Below are 25,521 nucleotides of genomic sequence, written 5' to 3'. Positions count from 1 at the left end.
ACCAAAGTGTCACTTGTATACATTTTTTTTGGCATCTCCTGTATCTTTCTTTCCTTTTCCAGTCTTTCCCCTCTCAAAGTTGTACATCACCTATATCTTGAGCTTATGCTATTCATAAGTCTAATCCTACCACTTACCACTTGCTTCAGCACATGAAGATTGAACTAAATGCTTATGTGGAATCTTAGAGAACCTTAAATGTCTAGTAATTCATTCAACGTCCACAAGGTGATGATCTGTAAACAACTTCCATTATCTATTCCAACCTGCTGTCCAGCTCCATCTATGGTCTTAGAGCCTTAGTGAGCCCCATTGTTGGATATAAGGCACCCCAATTCCTCACCCTGAAAATCCTTTCCCACAGCCCTTTAGAGCCCTTCTGATCACTCTTCTGCTCCCCATAACCAAAATGCATGCATATATACATACATACATACATACACACACATATATACATACATACATAACAGTCACTGCTGTCTCCAGTTGCCTCTGCCCCTGGGGTGAATTACTAGGTGTTTGATCCATGGCTGGACAGAGACCTTTGAAAGTTTGGGGATTAGCAAGAAGGGTAGGTGCCTCCTTGTAATCTACCTTCTGGAGGAGAGGAAAGGGGATGAACAGACCTTTTGCACTGGGATTAGCTTCCTCGGTTTTCTCATAAATTTTCCTAAAACAAAAGTACATCTTCTCAGCCGACTTACATCTTAAAAGCCCTCTTCTACTATTATAGCCTTGATACATGCTGACTCTATGGAGATTTCGGGTGATGGGGATGGTAAGAAGGGTGAGTTCACGATAAAAGCTGTCCCTACCATACACTGGGTCATAGAAGACATTGACTAAGCTCACATAATTTGCAGTACACCATAATTGGCGTCTGTATGGGAACTGCAATTTTGTTACAGTTACATTGCACAGGGGCATAAAAATGTACTTACAAAAACTTCAGTACAAGGTGTTATGTGATACCTGGTAAGGTATCAGAATGGCTATAAACTTGACTGGGACTCCAAGAATATTGGCAGAGGTGGCATAATAAGTAGCATTGTGAGCCAAATGCTGAGATGATTAAGAAAGATGGAAGAGCTGGAAGACAGTGTCAAGGGCACATTAACGTATGGCCTGAAGTTTAAAAGAGGAGATATAATTGAGTGATGGATGCAGCACACGTTCATCTATCACATTGGAAATCTAGCAGGTGCCTATATTTAAAGTCAACCGTATAGAATTCTAGAGCTGGGAATAATTTATCTGCGGGGATGAATCAGACCCGCTCTGGACCAAACATGAAAACATATTAAATACGTAGCCCTTTGAAGAATCTTATTGCTACATTTATAGATATAGATATAGGTAGACATTTGTGAATTGTGAATTGAGGCAGAGCATAACATAATAAATGGATAAGAAACTATTCGTGTTTCTTGTGGGTTTTTTTTAACGTCATTTTGTCCAACAGAAGGAACAATTTCACGCTTTACAACAGGCAGCATCACCTCTGCTCTATGAACCATTCTATTTCAAACACAACTTACTGTTATAACTTTGTCTACTGCTTGTTTGGGAAAAGGCCTTTCATATCCCACTCACTGCCGAGCAATCCAATTTTCTTGTAATATCCATCTGGTGTTTATATCCATCTCTTGAAATGTAGGGGCTATTAGAATTAGATCAGAAATATTCCATGCAGAATGAATCTGAAATTCATGTCACCGACAGAGAGACAGAGAGGGAGAAGCTATACTCTGAGGTTCTGGATGGCTGGGCCCCGGACCCACTCCCATAGAGATCTTGTGGTTAATTTCTCTCTGGAATCACCGGAATAGCTGGATGGATTATACTGTGTCATTTCCGAACACCGATCTCAACCCTTTCTCCAATATTTATTGACATTAGAACTTCTTTTTAAAAGAGGAATAAATGTTTTTGTTCTGATTAGAAATAAAGCTTGAAGAAAAGTGGCTGGGAACAGTGACATGTTTCTCTAAGCTCACACTTTGCTCTACAAGGTGGGCATCAGAACTTTGTCCATGCAGGAAAAACAGCTCAGGGGCAGATGCCATGGGCAGCATGGGAGGGGGGAGGACAGGTTGGAGGTCCCCAAGGCCTCTGGGCACTCGTCACTGCGACCAGGACCTGGTCTCTACTCTCTATTGTCTATGTCCATGCACGTTACACTTTCTAGGAATTCAGTCTATACAAGTACACATATTATGGCCCAAACTACTGAAACTCTTATTATTTAGCATTAATAATTTGAGTCTTTAAGTTTTTAATTTGTGAAGAACTGCATGAGTTTGTATACGAAAATCAAGTGTTTGTCTTTCAAGTCACGTACTAATGCTGCCCATGGTACATGCCAGCCCTTTATCAGGAGTTACTATGTTTCCCTGAAAATAAGACCTAACCAGAAAATAAGCCCTAGCATGATTTTTCAGGATGACATCCCCTGAACATAAGCCCTAATGCATGTTTTGGAGCAAAAATTAATATAAGACCCGGTGTTATTTTCAGGGAAACACAGTATGTGTTGAAACAAGAAGGATCATCCCATTATAGAATGATGGTATAATCTAGTAGGGAGTTCAAGGTCACCTGGCACAGGCTCCAAGCTGATACAAGAATTCTCTTCACAACCTGCCTAGCAGGGGGCCTTCTAGTCTCTGCCTGTGTATTTATCCAGACCGGATGCGCAGTCGAAAACCTAGAGAAAAAAGTCCATTGTGCTGATCCACACCCTCAACTGTATTAAAAGTTTTTGTTATTTTGAGTCAAAAACCTATACCTTTGTATAACTTTGGCTTGATAGGCTCCCCTCTAGTGACCCAGATAATGATGTACTCCCTTTGACATCAGAGCCTTTGTCTAAAGTCAGCCATACAATAGAGTATTGGATTAAGTTTCCAGAGTCCCAAATTTGCTCCTTAGTTCTGCTGCAAATCAAATGTGTGACCTGTACTTATATTCAGTTAGCCTTCTCCTAAGGATTTTTTTTTTTCTTGGTCGTGAGTTTCTTTTTAAATATTTGCATTTGTACTTTTGAAGTAGAAAATTTTTTTTTAGCAGATTAAAAGATTTTGGTTTAAATTGGAAGAAATGGTTAACTCTTACTTTTTATTATGGAAAATTCAAACACATATGAGTCGGTGTAATAGAATAACGGATGTCACTTGTAGTCAATAGCCAGCTGCAAATATATCAACTTATGATCAACCTTATTTCATTTTTATCCTCACTCAGTTTCCCTCATCCCTGGGTTTGTTTTAAAGCAAATCCCAGATACCTTACAAAACCACGCATTATGATTCACAGTTTCTCTAAACTACAAGGATTCTGAATTTGTAACAACACAATACCATTATTTCTTTCCAAATTAAAAATGATTCCTAAATATCAAACTATACAGGCAGTGCTTACATTTCTCTAACATATGTCCTCTCTCTCAGCTTGTTTGAATCAGGATGCAAATAAGAGCTTACAGTGACAATTAGTTCTAAGTCTCCTTTAATCTATAAGCACCCCCATCCATCTCATTCTTTTTTCCTTACAATTTTATTTGTGAAAAACTAAGTTATATGTAATTAGTGTACAATGGGTAACTTTGTGAATTTGTGTTGTTATGTTGTTTTTTGTTGTTGTTGTTGTTGTTTTTGTCATTTTCCCCAGTGTATCTTTGCATTAATGTCATATAAGTGGAACTTCTGGGTCAAAGGGTGATGAATATGTAATTTCTCAAAATATCGTCAAATATTACAATATTGTCTCCATAGGTCTTATACCACTTTGCCTTCCCACCATCCCTGACAGGCATTTAACTGATGATGCTGGAGGCTGCTCATGCTGTAAAATTATAGACTACATATTTGGTGAGATCACACATGTTTCCATGTGTCTTCTTTTTTCCAGGCTGAACTTATTCTGGCTCTTGCACATTTGATAAATATATCTTCTATGTCTGCAGCCATTAATAAAATTCTTAAAGAGGAGTGCAGCATTAAAACGCCTTGACAAGTACCAGAACACTTCCTTCCAGGTTGACATTGGTTGAGCATGTTGAATTTATCTAAATGCCCATCTATCATTTCTCCATCCCGCTATTATGAGATCATATCCAGTGGCTATGAAATTAAAATAAGCTCGTTGTCTATGTATTTCCCCTAAAAGACAGTGCAGGATACTAGTTAAGGTAGTAACCACTGAATTCAGATTCCTTGAGCTTGTGTCTTGTGTTCATCACTTGATAACTTTGTTCCATCGTTCCAGTTATTTAAACCTCTGTGACTCCATTTCATCATTTACTATGTGGGGATTTTAATGATACCTGTTGTGATGATTATAATAGATAATACACAGAAAGCATTTTCAATAGCACCCCACAGATAGTAAGTCTTCTAAAAACGTTAGTTCTTAAATGAAAGCTACTAATCTGATAATAAGGTTCCCCAAATTAAGGTAATTTGACAATAATTATTCTTGGTTGAATATGTCTTGTCTCCTATAAATGACAATTTTTTTTCTCTAAATACTTTCAAGGTGACTAGCATTCTTTTTTAAGGGTTTTTCCTGGGACTTACACACACTTATCGCTAGTCCCTGAAATCCATCTATAGCCTCTGGAAATTTTATCAGTTAAGATTAAGTTCAGCTGCATAATAGATACTCCAAAGTAACATAATCATATTGAAGTGATTTTGTTTGTTTGTTTGCTTGTTTGTTTCTGAAATAAAAGATGTCTGGAGGTAGACAGTTCAGAGTTGGGTATGATGGCTCCATGTAGCCATCAAGAATCCAGGTTTCAACGTTTATTTTTCACTGTTTTCAGCATATAACTTCCCTCCAGCGGACTATGGCATAGGCTAAGATGGCTTTATTACAGGAGGACAGTAATTGGGACAACAAAGAGACAAAAGGGCCACTCTTCCCAGATACGTGATTTCAAGTCAACCCAGAAGTTACATTAACACCTGCTCTTATATTTCATTGACCAGGATATAATCACTTGGCAGTAATAAATGATAAGAAGAAAAGAAGACTAGCTATTGGGATAAGCAACTAAATGTTTCTGCCATATTTTTGCATCTTTGACACCTCACTTATTCTCCATGTCTCATGGTATATTATCAACAGCAATGCTGGGATGACATGAGCAACTTACTATAAGAACCTGGGATAAAATTTCTCCAAATTATAGAAACTAGGTGACCCTAGTATTATAGTTGGTGCTGGAGTTATGAAAATGAATAAAAATAGGGCCATGCTTTCATTTTTTTAGAAACACTGCCCTTTATGGGTCTGTAAAAATCTGTTCTTCATTATGCACTGATTTTTTTTTTCGGGGGAGTCCGGGGGGTCAAAACTCTTCTAAAAGTAAACACTGAGCCCTCTCCTGCTGCACTAAACTGACTTTTTAATCAAAATATTTCAAGATTGTATCACTAGAATTAGTTAATTAATCAGTTAATTAAGGCGGCTCCCTGGAGATTCACGTTTCTTCTTTCACTTGTTCCAAGGTATTCTTCCTCTGTATTTTAGCCTAGCATCCACCAAGACATCTAAAGTCCACAGGCACTTTAAAGTATTGTATAAAAGAATCTCAAAACAGAAAATATCTACAGATTAGTTGACCTGGTGATATTCACATATAGCCAGGATGAGTCACAATTTACAGCTTGTGGTTTATATAAATAAGATCACAGCAGTTTTTATGTTATACTCCCTCTCAGCTGACTTTTGAGTCCCCCACTATGTTTTATTAGAAAAATGTCCAGCATTATTTTATTCAGGTTCCCTCTTACCAATGTATCCAAGAACACTCTGATTCTTACTCATTCCAAAGTGTTCACTCTGTACAAGAATGGCAGGTGGTGAGTTAAAGAGAGAGCAAACTAGAAAGCCTGGTCAATGAACTAGCAATGCTACCACCAGGCATTACTGCTGGAGATTGGATCTGTCTTGTGTACCAGTGCTCCCTGCCCACCATGCAAAGGCTTTCTGTTATACCAGACTAACCAGTGTGATTTACCCAATCCCTTTCCATGAGTTTCTCCTTCGGAAACTTGATGTCTGTTCTTGCCAACAGATCTTTTGGTCATTCGGGATACAAGTTATTGAAATTCAAATATCAAAGTTCAGTCCCCAGTTGCTTGCTTACCTGAAGCTTCAAGGATTCTTATGCAAACAGATGCAGCTGTCATCAAGTGGCTAGAGGTCCTAGTCTGTTCCTCCGGGTCAGTAAATATCTCTCCAACCTATATGGACACAACCAAAAGGGGCTTCAGGTCACCCAAGGAAGGAATATCAGTGCCGAGGTACTTTAACAAAGAGGAAGTGTGCTTATAAAAGGATTCTACCCCACTCAACACATATTAACACCTGGCATTCCCTTGCTTTGCACAAATTCTAAAAGTCAAGGGTGGAAATATCCTCAGGTCATGTCTTTGCTCTAGCCCTTGTTATTTTTTGTAACCTTCGGCAAATCACTGTATTTCTCTGTAGGAATAGACAAGGAATTTTCAAATATCTTTGTTGATGTTGAAATAGATGAGAAGTTTTAAAACTTTTTAACCTATCTTTTTTTTTTTTTCTGTACCCAAAGTCTTACAAATTGAACTTTTAGAATGATATTCTTGGATGTTACTGAACCATAATTTTATTTTCTAAAGCTGAATTTCAATCCACGACTCTGAATCCCTAATTTGCCTCATGTAGAAAACTTAATTCAACACATTCCATTTTTTTAAGAGGTGTAAAACAACCTTTTACTATGCTCATTATTCTGTGTGTTAAGAATTCAGACAGGACTCAGCAGGACAACTTGTCTCTGTTTCACAATGTTTGGACCTTTGTGTAGAAGACTGCCTGGGGACAGAATCATCAGAAACCTTATATACGTGTATCATGTGTATATCTGATCAACCAATTCCATTCAAATCTAATAAGATATGGTAACTTCTCAGTCACTCTGAGTTGAAAATTCAGACATATTCAAGACCACTTCCCATTTTCTACTTCATCCTCTGGAGAGGAACATGGTAAAATTCAATGTAGTAAAATTGAAGGCAGTATTTCAAGAGAGGAGGGAGGGTACTTTATTGGTTCACGTTTTTATTCCAGCTCTGGCAAATGTTCCAGGATTTTCATAGGGCCAACTTCCCCTCTGGACACACAAGGTCATGGTTAGCTTACTCTTTTCTGTTCTTTGACCCATCTACTCTTTGCCACCTCATTTGTTGCCACTTTTAGTGCTTTTTCTAAAAGACTCAGAAGATAGATCTTCATTTCCCATAAGAAGGCTGTGATGGTTAATTTTATGTGTCAACTTGACTGCCCATAGGATGTCCAGATTAAACATTATTTCTGAGTATGTCTTTACGTGTGTTTCTGGATCGGTTTAGCATTTGAATCAGTGGACTCAGTTAAGTAGATTGCCCTCCCCAATGTGAGTTGGTATCAGCCAACCTTTTAAGGGCCTGAATAGAACAAAAAAGCAAAGGAAGGAAGAATTCGACCTTTGTTTTTTCTGCCTCACTGCTGAAGCAAGAACATCTCATCTCATCTTCCCCATCCCTTGGATTGGGGTTTGTACCATTGGATTCACTGGTTCACAGGCCTTTGGACTCAGACTCGGACTAAATTACACTGCTGGCTTTCCTAGGTCTCAGCCTCCATAACCAGGAAGCCAATTACTCGTATAAAATAAATCTCCATACATTACATATATATATATATATATATATGATACGTATATATAATATATATGTGTGTATATACATATATAAATTTCTGTATATAGAGATTTATATATTTTATATAAGGTTTATTTATATATATTTATATATATTTATATATATTTATATATTTATTTATATGTGTATATATATTTAATATATATTTATATATATTTATATATATAAATAAACCTTATATAAAATATATAAATCTCTATATACAGAAATTCATATATGTATACACACACACATATATACATATATATACACAAACAAAGCCAGTGATATATATCTATATATATTTATTTAGATACATCATACATATAATATATATGTATATTATATATGTATATATTATATGTATATTATATATATGTGTGTGTGTGTGTGTGTCTATATATAAATATAACTGGCTTTGTTTGTTTGAAGAACCCTGACTAATAAAGTGGATTAAGACTAAAGGGACCTAGTCCTTCCCTAATCTACTTTTCATATGACCTTGGCAATTCACCCGACCTCTATGAGCTTCAGTTTCCTCATTGGTAAACCAAAAAAGTTAGAACATCACAAAGCTTCCCCACTTCTGAAATTCTATGACCTATGAATTCTGAAAGCTCGGGTTCTTGGAATCTCCCAAGTCCTTTAGAGCCACCTCCATAACTCCTCTCAAATAAATATTAGCACAACCATAGCCATTAGTATTCTTGCAATTTGCATGCAGCTCAAGTAGCCCAAGCACGCTAGGCTTGCTGTCTCTTCTTGTAACCTATTACAGTACACTCTGAGCATAAAGGCTTTGCCTTCTCCTCTAAAATCAACATGTAGTGTCGCAGAGCTGCAGGGTCACAACCTGGATTTGAGAATGGAAGTGCGTTGGAGTCAGCCAAGCAATACTAGCTCCAGCTCTGATGCTGACTCTCTAAGTGCCCTTGGTTTAGTCACTAAGTCTCCTGTGCCTCATTCTTACCACCTGTAAACTGGACCTAACAATAACACACTACCTATGTTTTAGGATTGTTGTGAGGTGCTAATCTTAGAAATTGACCAGACCAAACCTACATTCACATAGTCACCTGCCACCAGACACCATAGCCATAAGGTCACCCCAGACCAGAAAGCCCCTCATTCTGCTTAGGGAAGTTTGACATCACTGAACCGTTAGAAATCCCATTCTTATCCCAGTTTATCTTTGCAACTTAATCCTTTTACTACCTTGAAACACAGTCTCTAGTATCCATTTGACTTATATCTATATATATAAAAATATATATATATATATATAAATATATATATAGATATATATATATATAATCACCTAGAACATAGTAAAAAATGTAAATTCATTATTTTTATTATTACAGCAATCTCTTTTAGAATCTTAACACCTTTGTTTATGCCATTTGCTCCGGTTTGAAGGCCTTTTTCTTCAATGCATAATTATCCAGCAAAGTCCCAATATTTTTGTGGAAAGCAAATGAATGTTTTGAGCTCCCATGTTTACATAACCTGGATAGTGCCTTTTACACCTACTTTTACTGTGGTTGTTTTAGAGTGTGATGTTTTTCTACTATACATATGCTGCTGGGGTCACCAGACTATATCCTGTACATTTTTATGCAATCCCAAAGCAGCTAACCTACAACACTTCACATGTAGGACTCAATAAATCCTCAATATATAATTGATAACGAATTAATTAATAAAAACAGACCCAAGAGCCCAGAAATAATTTCTTGGCTGTGTAACTTGCTAGGTTTTGGCTTGCTGTTTGGTTTAGGCAGGCCAGAGGGCATTTTCAGACTTGCCTAAAGTGGGAGTTGTTATGTATGTAACTGATATTATTAAACCCATAGCCCCATCTACCCCAAAACACATTCCATTTCTGAGCATGTCTGTTGGGATGAAAGCAAATCTTTATAATAGGACTAGACATTTTAATAGTCCCTTGGGAAACAAAGTACTTCTTGAAGGTTATTTTTTTCCTGAATAAAAGCAGTCTATGCATAGAACAGCTAGAAAATGTGTAGTAATTAGAAAAATATTATTCTGTTCCCTTGAATTCATAATACTGATAGGTGACATTCATTGAATTTTTATTCTATACCTCATCATCTCATTTAAGCTTCACAATGACTGTGCTGCAGGAATCATTACTATCTCAATGTTATGCCTGAGGAACCTAAAAGTTGCTCATGGTGACACAAACTACAAGCGATGGAATAAATAAGTTGGCCATGACTAGAGCTCTCTATCTGGACATACACATTTGAGGCGTTTCAAAAGTAAAGATGGTTTCCCTATTCTGGGGCTCTTCAACTTTGGTTTCCAACATATCTGAACATATCCATGAAAATGGATAGGAGGTGTTATCCAGAGGTCACTGTGCAACCTCTGTTCAGTTAGCCTTGAACACAGGTTTCTCTCTCTCTCTCTCTCTCTCTCTCTCTCTCTCTCTCTCTCTCTCTCTCTCTCTCTCTCTCCCTTATTTTCTTTGGTGTGTGTGTGGGGGGAGGGGACAATGAAAAGGAACTTGGTTTTCCCAGTTGTCATCAGTAGTCGCTAGAGGACCTTTCCTGATGCTCAGGAAAAAAACAGGTCCCTAGGATGTTTTGCCAGGGATTTTCTGCACATGACTCAGGTACCAGCAGTAGTCACAACCCAAGCAGCAAAGTTGCCTGTTGTCAGGCTGCTCTGCCCAGGGAGGAGCAGGGGCTCCCGGCTTTCCAGTCTTGCTCTGCCAAATGCATGAGATACAAGGCCTTTCATACCACTTCCACCTGCCAGGACAGGTGCCCAAAAGTCCACTGGTAAAGCCTCCTGCCCAAGTAGGGAAGCTGAGAGTAGCTTCAGTCAAGCAAGGTGCTGGAGAGCAGAGACAGGGGCTGCAGTGGAGGAGAGGGTACGAGGAGGCTCAATATTCTAGGGAGCAAGGCCCTTCCTCCCAATCGTGGTGCACTTTCTATTAAAAGGAACTGCAGGCCGTGAATTCCTACTGATGAAAATTACATACACATGGCACAGAAAACAAAACTAGCTGTTGAATCTTCCACAAAAGGATCTCGTTGTGACTGAGTGATCTTTAAGCCATCACTGCATGAAAAACTGCTCCCATCTTGTTCCATCACCTAACCCAGCCTTGATGAGCTGAAAGTTGAATGCAGTGTGCCTATTCTCCAGATAGCTCAGGAGGATCACTTATATTACAATTGATTTTGCCTTTTACCATTACCTGACAGCTCCATCTGTTACTTATCCATTAAACATACAGATTTTTGAGCATTTTATAGGCATTGGCAGCAGTAGGCATTTTCCTGTTTATGCCACTCTCTAGCATTTTTCTTCCTCACTCCAGTTCCTAGGCAGATATCTCTTTCTTCTAATAACACAGGCAAGGCACACAATATTGATCTGATTGCAGCATAGAACCCTCCTGAAATACTGAAAGCTAATGACCTCATAACTGTACTGTACAGTAAAATTTAGGATAGCCTTAGCAAAAGGAGTCAGTCAAGTGTTTTATAAGAGAAGAAACTATAAAAAGAGTGTTCTTCAGATTCTTCTCTTGCTATCCAGTCAGGTCATATTTTATTGGTGTTCATTACTAAGGTAGAGAACGATAAGTGTGGAAACCATGGAAACATATTGTGGTCAAATTGATGTTGCCTGGAAACCCACGCTGCGGAACACGACACATTATCTAGTAAGCTGCCTCCTGTACTTCTGTCAGAAGGACCTTTTGCATGCTCATTCCAGGTTCAAGTTCAGCCACAACCTCACTGGGAGAGTGAGTGTGCTATCTGAAGTAAACGGTAATACAAGTCACTAGGCTTTTTCAGAACTAAGAAAAAGATACCACAAATTGCACATCATCCTTGACCAGTTTTATTCAATTTAATACTTTGTGTTATAAGAAATATTTAGATATTCCTAAATGTTTAAGACACTTACAGCACATTCACACGCGCTCTCTTTCTCTTAAATCCAACTCTTTGCCACCACTTTTTAAACCTTCAAATAAGAATATGCTGTGTCAATGTCATTACAGCCATGACAATGTTAGATTTCAATATTCTACATGTAAAAAGATAAATCTCAGTAGGCCATTAAATTGTGTAAAGGTAAATCTCAGTAGGCCATCAAATTGTGTAAATTCCCCAAACCTATGAACACATAAAGCCACACCCCATTTCACAGTGCTATGAAAATAGGTTAGATAAAGGATTCCCCTGTTATATAATACGTAGTCCTGAACGTTAAATAAATGTATTTCTTAACTTAATATATGAAGTAAAATATAGCACCAAATAAACACAAACTTTCAGGTAGTTTACAGGTAAATGATAGTTTTAAATTTTGATTACCATTTTTCTCAGAATCAATGATGCAAGGTTTTCTGCAATGTTATGTGAATAAAAAGAGGGGTTTTTAAAAAGAAATCATCAAATATTTATGGGTTATGTACAAGGTACATCTTATTCAGTTGATGCCATCTCAGTGGGATATATAGCAAAGCTAGAATTGAAAAGTTTTGTCTACTGCACAAGTCTCACTGCATATTTCCAATCCTACCTCATCATCCTATCTTGTAAGATGTGCCAAATCTTGTGTGATTACAGCAAATCTATAACCAGAAGAATGATTCTTCTGGGGTACGGGAGTCCTAATATGTGGTCAAAGTTTGAATCTGTCATTTAAATCATGCTTCTATAAGCATAGTTGAAATAACAGAAACTTTTTCATTTTTTGTATTTTAATAACATTTCTTTTAACAACAGTTAAAGAAGGAATACATACATGTTCAGTGAAGATAACTTAAAATATGTAAAATTCACAGAGAAGAAGCAATAGTTACCAATAATGCAGTACTGATATAAAATCAATTACGTTTTGCTGTGCACTACTTTTTTTCATTTGTTTATATGTTGTTCTACAAAAAATAGTGTCATATCCTTATATCCTGCATTTAACTATTTGGTTCTTATTTGGTTCTATTTTGTGAGGATTTTTCTCTTCCCGGTAAGTATTTTCTGTAACACTTTCAATGACTAAACAGAACTGTATACTAAACGTATAAAGAACTTACATAATTCCCTAGACATAAAGAACTTTCAGATTTCTTTAAATTGTTACTTCTATAAATTATGCTGATTGAATACATTTAACTCTGATGTCATCTTTAATTATTTACTTAGGATAGATCCCCAAAGCTACTAGGTCAAAGTGTACGAACATTTGAATGCCCTTTAAAACTTTATTTCAATTTATTTACTCCTCAGAAATGTGTAGAAGAGCTCGATACCTGATGCCACAGCCAATGTTAGGAGTTATAAATCTTTATCTTTGTGATTTTCACTATTTTTTCAGTTTTCATTTCTTTATTATTAATGATCTTTGACATTTTTCCATAAGGTTGATGTTTTTTTTAAAAAAATCACCTGGATGAGTTGTCTTTTCATGCCTTTAAAAAAATGTAGATATTTATCTTTTTCTTATAGATTTGTAGGAGCTTTCCTTTCTTTCAGCATTGTCTGACACATATTCCCCAGTTTGTCACTTGTCGTTTAATGCTGTTAATATTCTTACTACTGAGCTACAGAAATCTTCATTTTAGCTCATCAAAGCTCATTTGTTTTCCTTTGCAACTTCTATCTTCTACTTTACTCTTCCAAAGGTCTTTCTGAATCTAGAATATTTGTTCATATTTTCTGGTAGTTCTTTAACAGCTCTAATTGCATTTAGTTTTTAAATCCATTTTACATTTATTTTGGCATATAACAAAAGACAGTGCTTTCTACCATATTTTGCATCAAAGGGTGCATAGAAAATTATTATTTTCATGGTGCTCTGGGGTAAACTCTAGGCCAGAGTTCACCAGCTACCTTAGTCACCAAGGGGATCACATCCCACCTCATCTGTACCCTAGTCCCAACATACCACTGGCACTTCTGTTCTGGTATAAGACAAGTAAAGACATCACCTTTTAAAACATAATTAACCAATTGTCCAAATTATTTAATAATTCATTCTTTCCCCCACTCATTAGAAATGTCATTTTAATTATATACTAAAAACTTCTATACAGGGCTCTTTTTCTGGTGTTTGCACTGATTCTTTGATCTGAGTGCCTATCCTGCCACTGATGCCATACTGTTTCACATTTGTAGCTTTGTAACATGTTTAAATCTTTGGCAATGCAAGTTTCATCTTACAATTTTCTTTCAAAAATGGTGATTCTTATCTGTTTTTGGAGAGTACTGACATCCACAATATTTTTTTTTACTGTTTGAAAGATATTTATTCAAATCATTCATGTGACTCTCAAGGAAGGTTAGTAGTTTTCTCCATGTCAGAGAGACACTTCTTCTAAGGTCATTCTCATGATTTTCTTTTTTTGTTGCAATTTTTAATGGTATCTTTTCTCCATTATATTTTCTAGGTAGTTATTATTGGCACAAAGAAAAACTATAAACATTTAATTTGTATACAGTCACCAGTGTGGTCCATCTGTTTTTCCATACTCCATCACTGAAGACACAGCTTGGAGGAAAATACTGTCTGATAACAGTCTTGGGAATATGCAGCATAAACTCATATTATTTGAGTGACTCCTTATTTTTAAATATATATATATATATATATATATATATATATATATATATATATATTTGTATGAAATGCATCCTATTAAAACATATCACAGAATATTTTCATTTTTTCAATTTGATTTTAGTCTTTATATCTAAAAATATGTCTAAGATACATTCTTAAAAAAACAAAAGCTATGAAGGCTGATCTATTCAGTATAGCTACTTTAGAATATACAGGGATTTGGATTTTTTGTAAATCTCTCAGCTTGTCAAATTTTCCCTAATTATTTCTATACTTAATAGTAATTTCACCAATGGTATTTCTGATGGCAATAGACAAATATGAGTAGAGGCAAATGGGGACTTTTGTAGCAAATCTCGTATTTCTATAGGGATATCAAAAGTTAAAAAATTGAATATTGTAATAAAGCATTTTGAAAGATAAAATCAAATCCTCAAATGAGGAAACAGAAGACTCTAATTTATTTCTTATTCCAAAATTGTTGCTGAAGAAAGAAGTTGAGAAGGTAGTGAAATGTTATCATCATCTTGCATAGGGCTGAATATTTTCTAGGTTTGCACACAATGTGTTTTAGAGAAGGAAAGAGAAATCAGCATGTCTATGACTTTTTTGGGGACTAAACTTAACAGATTTTTAAATCAGTTACACTCAGCTGCTTCAGGTGCATGAAGACTGCTCTCAGGCTTTATTGAATTACTGGTTAATACACAGGAACTAAATTAGTTCTATAATTTCAGATGCTTTCTTTTTTTAATGACTCATTTTTCTGTCAATAAAATTGACAACAGAGACCAGCCCAGTTCCTTTGCCCACCTCTGATCTACTTTGTGGAGTCATGTGACACAGTCGAGTGTTGCCAGATACAGGCTATCTGGTGTTTTCATGGAAATCAGATTAGAGAAATGTAGCCTGCACAAACCCAGGGAGGTTTTCAGCAGACGCAAGGGATAGCATCAATCATTCACCAGAAGATCTCACATAGAATGTTTTCATTGATAGGGCAGACTTTGTGTGTTAAAAGATGAAGCCAGAACCTTTTCTGGTAAAAGTCATCTCCTTTGATATGGGGTTTCCGATACTGACCTCAGAACTTCCTAAAAGATTCAGATCGCTTATCTCCTTTCCATTCCTGGGACTAGAGAAGAATCTCTAAGATGAAATAGGGAAGTTAGGTTTAATCATGAATTGAGGTCACGTAAAGAATTTGTAAAATGTGTTCATCACAAGGGAAAAAAAAAAAACTCTATTAATCCTTTTCAAAGGAAAAATAAAATAAAAAGGATAACCCTCAGCTTTATTCTGCCATTTGCCCTCACTGATATCAATCCAGTCATTTAATGATTAATATACCCAGATAGCCTGTACACATGAATATTTTGACACTTAGAGACAGGTAACATAGAGACAAGTATATATACTTGGCAGAGTCACACAAGTGATATGCTGATAAAAGCCACTTTGGTGATAATCTACGTCACCCATACACCCCTCTTCATTTTTAAAAGAGAAAAATCAAGAGGCCCTTGAGAAAACTTTGAGAGGTCAAGTGCAAATGTTACAATTTAGATCACCAAGATATAAATTATGGATACACTATGGGTGTTATTTTTATTTAAATAATAATTCAATTAAAAAGCTAAGTTAAGGATACATTTTAAAACTGACGCTAGCTGTTCAAGAAAAGAAATAAAAGTGACTTTTAAACATATGCTGAGATGCTCATTCTCACTCAAAGTAAGAAAAATGAAAAATAAAATAATTGTGATAACATTTACATGGATTAAATTGGCAATTTTTTTTTTAAGTTGAATAACATGCTCATTGACCAGAATATGGGGAAAGTGGCATTTTCCTCCTTTGTTGTTGTGAATATAAGTTGGTAGAAGTTCTATCGAGAGCAATTTGGTTATATCCCTCAAATTTATAGATGCTCCCCACTGTCTCACCCAGTAAGTTCCAATTTTAGGAAATGATTCTACTGACATACTCCCACTCATGCCAAATGTCTTTGAACAAAGATATTAATTGAAACACTGCTGGTAATACAATAAAAAAAAATAGAAACAATTTAAATGCATCATTAGAGGGCTGTTAAATATATATCTTTAACATAAATGTGTACAATGAAATATTATATGGCATCTAAGAAAGATAAAGCAGACAACTATACAAAAGTTTATATGGTACAAGTTTAATTATAAAATCAAAATGCAGAAAAATGTGTAAAATATAACTATATTTGCACATAAAAGCTTTTTAGTGCTAGATTGTCTCTAGGGAGATATATAAGAAACCAACAGAAATGGTTACATATGGGGATAAAAATGGAGAAACTTTTTAATTTGTATTATGCACAGATGTTACCCAGAGGGGAAAAAAAGATAACTAATAAAATAAAAAAAGAAAGAAAAAGAACATAAAAATAATTCTTCGCGTACAGTCAATTCAACATGATTAGTAAAGTGCTTACTGTGTGAAAGGCAATCATTCTCTATTGGTAATTATTCTCTCCATTTTATAGGATTTTAGAGTTTGAAAGTATTTTCCAGAGTCGGTGCCAAGAGATCCATATTCCAAAACTTGGACCCATGCTGACTCATCACCTAACTATGAGGAAGTTGTTTTATCTTTTTATAGTTTTCTATCTTCCTCTTTGTACAATGACTATAAGACTCTTATTCCTCTTTTCAAATCAAATGTAATGTTGAAAAATAAACCATAAAATCGAATGGTTTTATTATCAAACATGCTCCATAGTTCTAAAAATTGTTTCCTTAGGGTCCTTAAAGAAAGAGTAGAATATTTTAATGTTAATCCTTTTAATTCAAAGAACTATTTTCTTAAACCATTTCTTTCTTTCTCTTGTGTCTTCTGTGATTTGAATTAATAGATTTTTAGCAACTTCTGTTCTTATGTGAGTTTTTCTTGACAGACTTCAAAAACAGCATTTATTTAGCTCTTGATGGCAATGCAGTGGGTTAGTCAGTATTTTAACCATTGCCAATCGGATCCATGCAACTAACATGTGCCTACCTAGCTTTTCCCAAGTTACTCTGGTCACTCTGTCTTCTTACACTTCCACCGTATTTTCCTTTCACACTCCCACCAAGCCATGTACTTGCTCAGACTGTAGTTAGTCCTGCTGAGGCTAGGAGCTGCTGTCAGCCCTGATTAGATTCTATTTCTCATTACAAGCACATTGTAGAATATACTTCCATAATAAAATTTAGTCTAAAATAGACTATGTGCTAAAGGTCAAACTAAATTAGCCATTGGCTTACCCCTAGGTTCTAAATTTATGTTATAGTTCATGGAACTTGTCTTTTTGTTTACAGGATGGCAAAACCTTGGTAGAAAAGAATTCTGATAATCCATCAATCTAGCTCCATTGTCTTTTCGTGAGTTTATTTGGAATGGGTTGGATTCTGTGAGTCTGAAATCCTTGCTATTCTAAAATTAGGTAAACAAGTTCATTGTATCTCCAGGTCAGAGCCTCCTCGAATACCTCTTCCCTTAATTCTTGATCATATATGCTATCCTCCTCCTCTTTGGTTAATATTGTAGGGTTCTACTCTTGAGTTGGTCCTTGACACATTTCTGTAATATTAGTGGCACAGGAGAAAGGGATGGTTCTTCAAGATATTGTTTTACAAGAGACAACCAAGAATCCAGTGAGTTCCCAGAGATTATAGAGATAATTGCATTTCAGAAAAGTGACTCTCAATTAACAAGGCTTCATTCAGGTACCTATTATGTAACCTCAAATAGCATATAATATATTTGGGGAGAAATGGACTCATAAATAGGCTATAGATAACAGCAAATGATGTACCAAATAAATGGTACATAAATTAAAATATCTTGGAAGCATATTATCAGATAGCAATCACATTTAGATGAAACAAGCATGGAAAACTTCCTGGACAATAGCAATTGAGTTTGCAAGGATAGGAAAGAGTTATATCATTGAAGTGAGGAAAGAAACACTGTCAATGGAGGAGCAGGCATAAACCAAAGAATAAAAGCAGTAACAATGCATAAAATAGGTTTGGAGTGCAATGAGCATACATACTGGCTGGAATGGAGGTGTTCTAGAATGTAGGTGATAGGGCTTGCCATACCAAGAGACACCTTCTTTCAGAAACTGCCCAGACTACAGCCTTCTGCTCAGGGAAGAAGTCCCGTCCCAGTGCCCTTTACCCCCACTCCCACCCCCATTGTTTTTTAATTGCATGATGGACAGCTATGGGTTAAATTGCATTTGGGCAAGTGACTCTAAAGTAACTCAATCAATTACCACTCTAGTACTATAATGTCCTATAATGTCCTAGCATGATACCCTCTGCCCAGATAAATTAGCTTAGGTAAATTATTTATACCAACTATCTTTGGAATTCAAACATTGGTCATTTGATAACAAAGGAAAGCAAAGACAATATGACAGGGAGACCATATAGGAAGATGACCCCTCTTACACTCTCTTTATATCTTAAGTGTCTCTTCTTTGTACCCATAAAAAGCCAAGGATTCCAACAGTTCCTATATGAGACGAGGAGGTCAGAGTTACAGAGCAGGGCCCCAGGAACTTTAGAAATATCCATAATGCCTCAGCTCCCCTACCCTTATGGGCAGAGAAAATGTGTAAGTGGGTTAACACGGTGGGGAAGGTGGGGGAAGAGATGGAGGTAGTACAGAGGCCTTGGTGTCTTTTAACATATGAAGCTTCTTTCCAAATTTACAAATTGCATGATTTAATCTATACATAAAAAACATCACCTGGAGATATACATATCTCCATCTTCATTTCAAGAGACAGTATAGCACAAGGGTTAAAAGCCCAAAAATCTGGCACTCAACTTCGGAAATGAATCCCAACTTCCCCACCTATTCACTATATAATGGAGGGCAAGTTATTTAGTTTCTCTGTGCTTCAGTTTCCACATCTGAAAACAATGAGGAGGAGGATCATATTTATATCTACCTCATAGGGTTGTTACAAGATTGAAAGCACTTAGAAGAGTATGGCACACAGTAAGAACTATATAAGCATGGTTATATAAACATAGCATCTTTTTATTTCCAAATATTCCAAATAAGTACAGAGATCACTGAATGTCACACAGATTTGTCCCAGTGTCCAGGCTCATGGACGTATGCAAAATACTAATGGTCGTTTTCATGATTAATATATAACACAATGGTATAGGGAGTCCTCTTCCATACCCTGCTAACAGAATAAAATAAAAATATTTTTTTAAAGAAAGGATTCTAGAATTTCTTTCTTCCCACAACACTGAGCAGCCAGGAGAGAAATGTCCAGAACGTGAGCCCATAAAGGGACAGAATTTCCAGATATTCACAGCAGCCCCTGCAACTTCTCTCTGCACAAATATGTATGATTATGCCTCACAGTACATTTGGGTTGTGGGACACCATGACAGGGGACTCAATGCTTTCTTTGCAAGGAAAAGGCAAGAGCCAGCCCTGCAGAGGTTACATCAGTGAGGCATTTTTAAAATCACTTGTTAGAAATTCTCAACAAGAGCAATACCTAAAATGCATGCCTCAGCAAGATGACAATTACTGCCCTGGCACTGGCTTGGTCCTCACTCCTTAACGGGAGACCAGGCAGGACACTTGGAGCCTGCAGCTCTGAGATGGAGAGAAGGTTCATTCACAGCAACTCTGAGACGATAGAGAACTGCAGAGCAGAAGCCAGTGATCAGCAGTTTTCCGATGATGACTGGGCAGTGACAAGATCTTAAGAGCTCTGGGTTTTAGTGCTATCCTGGTTTCCAGTCTCATCTAGCACACTTGAGTCTCAATAGGTCCATCTTTCTGCCCGGGCCCCCAGTGGGAGTCTTTTCTGACTTTGGATCCATTTTAACCTTCTTTTGTTCTCACACAGTTAACATCTCGCAAAGCCTTACTTCTTGAGCATATGCCCCAGCTGTGCTCTCAAAACAACCATTGTCTCAGTCTTAACATCGCTGATCAAAGCAAGATCTTTATTTCCCTGAGTCTGTTCTGTCTTGAAAACCTCCTTCGCCTTCTGGTTTCAATGGTGCACAACCTATTCAAAACACTTGAAAAGACTTCATCTTCCCAAGCATTGCTTTGTCACAATATTTCTTTTTATAGAATCCTACAGTTGCTCTTTATTGCTTTCTGAATCCCACTAAACCCTAAGACTATGGGCTTTATTGCCTTCCAGCTACTGAATTTCTCATCCTCGCACATTTTATCTTGACCCTGACTGCCATATTTCCTATTACTTTACCATTCCGTTGCCATCAGAGAGTTTTTTTGTCATCCTCTTTCTCATACCTTATCACTCATGCTACATCCTCCATTTAAATGCACTTGTCCTGTTTCTTGCCCAACTATGTTTTTAAAGATCTTCAGTACAATGGCTTTCACTCAAAACTTGCTCATAGTTTTCCCAAACAGTATATCATTATTCTTTTCCCTTTTCAATTCCTGAGAACTCCACCCTTATAAACATAGAGGATGAAGAAGATAATGATAATAATTTTGATGAATAAAATAGTAATCATAGCTTACATTTGGGCAAAAGTCTGCATAGCAATTTCACACACACACACACACCTTATATTGTCATTGTAGTTGTTGTTATTTAGCTAGCAGAACCTATGTCCTGAACTCCTTTTTTCCTCACATGTTTCAGTATTCCATGTAGTGCTTCATGTACAGGGAATGAAAGAAAGGTAGATGGATAAACTGTGTTTTCATTGCATGGTTTAGAAAATGATTTCCCCGTAAGATCTCTGGTTTTCTCACTTTACAAGCTGGGATGATAAATAGTTTGCCACTCTTTTCTACCAGGAAACCTTTGAGGATTAATGATAGAATTATGAAAAGGACTCACTTTATAGCCACCAAGAGAAGTGACATTCAAGAGAACAATGGCCCAGAGAGGCACCCACATGGAGTATATTCCTTCTGTCTCCTTCCTATATCCATTCTAGCTTTAAGGATATGAAATAGGTACTGCAAAAGAAAGAAAAAAATTCCCAGCACCCCAAGGTGTTTATTGCTGTCAAGATAGACACTGGCCTCTAGTTAAATTGACCAGCGAGTTTGGCAGAAATATCTTTCAATGGTATATAATTAACCGTGCACATAATTCAGGCCCCTGAGGCAACTTCCAAATGAATGTTCATCATTTCCACAGGCATTAAAACGTACTACTTTGGGGAGGGAAGCTCTCAGAAAAGATTATTTTGGTTTTTGCATTATTAAATCTGCCCTCTGAAATAAAATAATACTCTATTTTGGTATTCATTGAGAAATGTTAACATTCTGGGCATTGTGTGTGTGTGTGTGTGTGTGTGTGTGTGTGTGTGTGTGTGTGTGTAAACTACTGATCTCTTCCTCTTAATTCTGCAAAATTAACATGCAACACCATGCTCTGCTCCTTTTGGAAAACAGAACAATCTTGCAGAGCTGCCAATTATTGCCACTCCTCGCATTTTCACAACACCTTGCCCTTTTGTGCTTTATGCTTTTTCAGAAACTCCCTTTTTCTTTTCTTTCATTTTTTTTTTTTTTTCGGACAATGTAACGAGATCCAGGGTATAACCCTGGATATAGCTGGATTAAATAACCATAATGAGGACTTACTGTGATTGGGGAAAAGTGAACAAATCTTAGTGGAAAAAGAAGAAAGAGGTAAAGATAATCAACACAAAAAGAGCATAGATATGGTGTTAGATGATACTAGATATTTTGCTTTAAATTATTTACACAGTAAACATTTTATTTTGCAAAATTTGGATAGTACAATAAACACACTCTTCACTTATATTCACTGATTGTTAATATTTGCCCCATTTGCATGCTCTATCTGTATCTATATAATAAATAAAACAGATCTATGAGATAAAGATATATAGAGACATATATATGCATATTTATGTATGTATATATATATATATATATGAGCAAGAGAGAGACTCATACATTTGTATATATGTGGAGAGAAACACATACATGTTGTGTAGGTGTATATATTTATTTATGAATTTATTTATAAATTTATATATATACGCATATATATATATATATATATATGTGACATATATGGTACATTTTAAAGTAAGCTGTAGACATCACAATACTTCATCTTTAAATAGTTCAGCATGCATCTCCCTGAACAAGAATGCTCTTCCACAAAATATTCGTATCATTATCACTTACTGTTGGTGATAGATCTCTTGGATGTCTCAATTACAAGACCACTTGTAATTTCTCAATTACATGTCTAAAGACATTTTCCCTCACAATTCAAAAGTAACATAGGAAGGGGTGGTACATTGAGAATATCCCTTTCTTTAACAATGGTTCCCCTAACACTTACCTATTTAAGCATATATTGGTGATCCTGAATCGATTATAACAAAATATCATTCCCATTTTACTGATGCGGAAACCATTTTGTACCTTCTTCATATTAACTGGTTAATGTGTGGCTGAGCCAGGAGTCAAAACTCTTCAGGGCCTCAGACTCTTAATCAGCTGCCATCTAGGGTCACGCTGCCTTGTTAAGATCATGGTAAGATTGGCCCCAATTTCTATAGCACAACCCAAAAGAAATCCATTGCCTTTCTTAGGATTCCTGTAACTTCCTCTGGCGCTTATAGACTCCTGATTCCAACTTCCGGCCCTAATGAATTGATGTCTCCTATTCCATACTAACCCAATTGCTGAATTCCGTTTCTTTCCTTGATTTCTAGATATAAAAGAGCCTCCATGTGGGGAGCTGACTTTGCTGAAAGTTTGTGCAGATATTAAAGGAAAAGGTTTACTTTGCCTCTTCACCAAAATCTAGAATGGAATATTAGACATGTCTATTCTTAAAAGTCATTGGTCTTGTCCCCACGTTTTCCTTCACTCACCCCAGCTTCTCTGTATTCTCCCTCTTATGAACAAAAAGATAAACTTCCTCATGCATTTTTATGGAAAACAATTCAGCACTCCTCCAACCATTACAGCAAACTTCTCTGGACTTGCCTCTCTGTGTGTATCCAGACTCAACCAAAGCTTTAAATTATACTTGTTAATGTTTAAATAAGATTTTAGCTTCCAATTCTCTCCCAGTCATCCTGAGGAAAATTGGATGAGGTAGGAAACTGAAACTCTTGTTCACAATATCTTGGATCAACCAATTAACCCAAGGCCCTAAGTTTCCAAGACGCTAAACCATTAACTGGAATGCATCACCAGGAGGAGTGATAAAAGCCTGACAGTCTCTGTAGAAATGATGGAAAAGTTGGGTTTCAAATTTACAGTGACTGGTTTGGGGCTATACATGGAATTAGTTAATTCCTTTCCATAGAAGAAAGTGACCCTTACATGTATAAAAAGAATAAGAGAAAGGAGAGAGGGAAACTTTTTATGAGATATTAAAGAGTCCATATATAGATACTTGGGAAGTGGCATCAAACTAAATGAATTATGTTCTGCCTTTGAAAGAATCAAGATAGGATTTTGTAAGAAGAGAGACACCCAATGTCCCCAAGCAAGACCAAAACCTCAACCATGGCCTAATTTAACATAAGAGAAAAGAAAGATGATAGGAGAATTTGCATCATTTCCTTAATTTTGTAAATATTTTAGAATAGTTTATGAGGTTAGTCATTTTCAAGCAGACTTTTGTTTTTTAATCACAAAGAATATGCTGCATGAAAAATATCAGAACTTTAGGCAACTTTTATGCATGCTTTAAAATTTGTACACACATCTAAGGAAACTTCTATGAGCATCATTTAATGCTCATACATTTTATTCAAATGATATTGCCTAAATCTTCCCCCAAATAAAACTCATTCCCCAAACAACCAACTTCCCCAACTTTCACTTACTACAGCTTTTTTTTTTTTTTTTTTTTTTTTTTTTTTGTATTGCAGGACGTCCAATTACAGGGCATCAGACTGTGGAGCACCCAGCTCATTTCACACGCATTCTTTTACTGCTGTGAAGTTGAGAAGAACAATGTCAATGTCTATATTCTGTTTTGGGATGGAAGAGAAGACAAAAGATTTCCCAATAAACTGCTCTGTCATCTTGTCATAGGAGAGCAAACGTAACTTACGGAAAAGGACAAGGCCCCTGGACAAGGTTCTGTCTGCACTGTCCTGAAAGATGCCACTTTGAGTTGACTCCACTTTGTTTCCACGAAGTCTGTCAATACCCCTGTCCACCTCTCCTCCCCGCCCATCTCTCATGTCTATTTTTTTCCAATCACTAACTACTTCCTAGTTTTGAAAGAGTTTTCTGTCCTGTGGACAAGCCCATGCCAGAGTTGATAAAAGTTTTGTCATTGGTGGGCATTTTTGCTGACACCATCTCAAAAGAAGTGTCTCAGACAAGAATTGTTCCTGAGAGGAAAAAGAAGAAAAGCCAGGGAGAATTGAGCTAAATTTAAGAGAGTTGTCTTTTGAAGATTTTCTCTCCTTTGCCAGGATCAAAGTGAATTATTTCTCTCCTCAGTGCCCCTCCTCTTCTAATTATTGTTATAATCTCTTGTGGATAGACCTGTTCCATTTTTATCTACTTCTAGCTTCCAGAAACTATGTGGACTACAAGAAAGTGACAGAAAGACAGTGATGACAAAGTCCAGGGTCAGCCAGAGAGATATCTTTGAAAGATTATGGGGAAGATGTAAGGAAGGTATCAGCAGTTTTTTGAAGGAGAATTTCACAAAAGAAAGGAAGACAAGGCAGAGATGGCATAAATCTGGAGAGATGCTGGGTTGCCATTGGTAACAAAATTCAAATCTTTGTAGGTAACCACGGGCAAGCCATTTTTTTTTTTTTATCTTGAGGAAGTTTATAGGTTCTTTAATATTTTTCTAAGAGTAGAAAATAAAACCAATTATTAGCATTTTTTCATAAACTTCAAAGGAATCTGTTAGCCTGATAAAAAGATTCAAATTTAAATACAATTATCAAATTATGATTGCTATGAAATAATAAATAATATAATAGTTTACAATTATGTAATGATTGATATAAGCTAAGAATTACTTAAGTGTTTCACTTGGATTACTCCCATTTTAGTGATGAGAAAACTAAAATTTAAAGAAATAAAACAATTTCCCCAAGTTCCCCAAATTACATGATTAGTAAGTGTAGGAATGGTGCAAACCTCCACAACTTAC

The 25,521-nt window shown here is 36.3% G+C and overlaps 1 long non-coding RNA gene across 1 annotated transcript in view; it reads right to left on the bottom strand.

Moving 5' to 3' along the window:
- LOC308496223 overlaps positions 1–25,521 on the bottom strand; it is a 266,345-nt gene that overhangs the window by 7,079 nt on the left and 233,745 nt on the right. The window contains exon 2 of the long non-coding RNA XR_013993143.1: positions 6,155–6,251. This is a non-coding gene — a long non-coding RNA (uncharacterized lncRNA). The remainder of the gene's footprint in view (positions 1–6,154; positions 6,252–25,521) is intronic.

This window comes from Rhinolophus hipposideros, assembly GCF_964194185.1.
Source record: "Rhinolophus hipposideros genome assembly, chromosome: 3".
NCBI lineage: Eukaryota > Metazoa > Chordata > Mammalia > Chiroptera > Rhinolophidae > Rhinolophus > Rhinolophus hipposideros.
The sequence above is the reverse complement of the archived record's forward strand: the minus strand, read 5'-3'. Positions and strand labels throughout refer to the sequence as shown.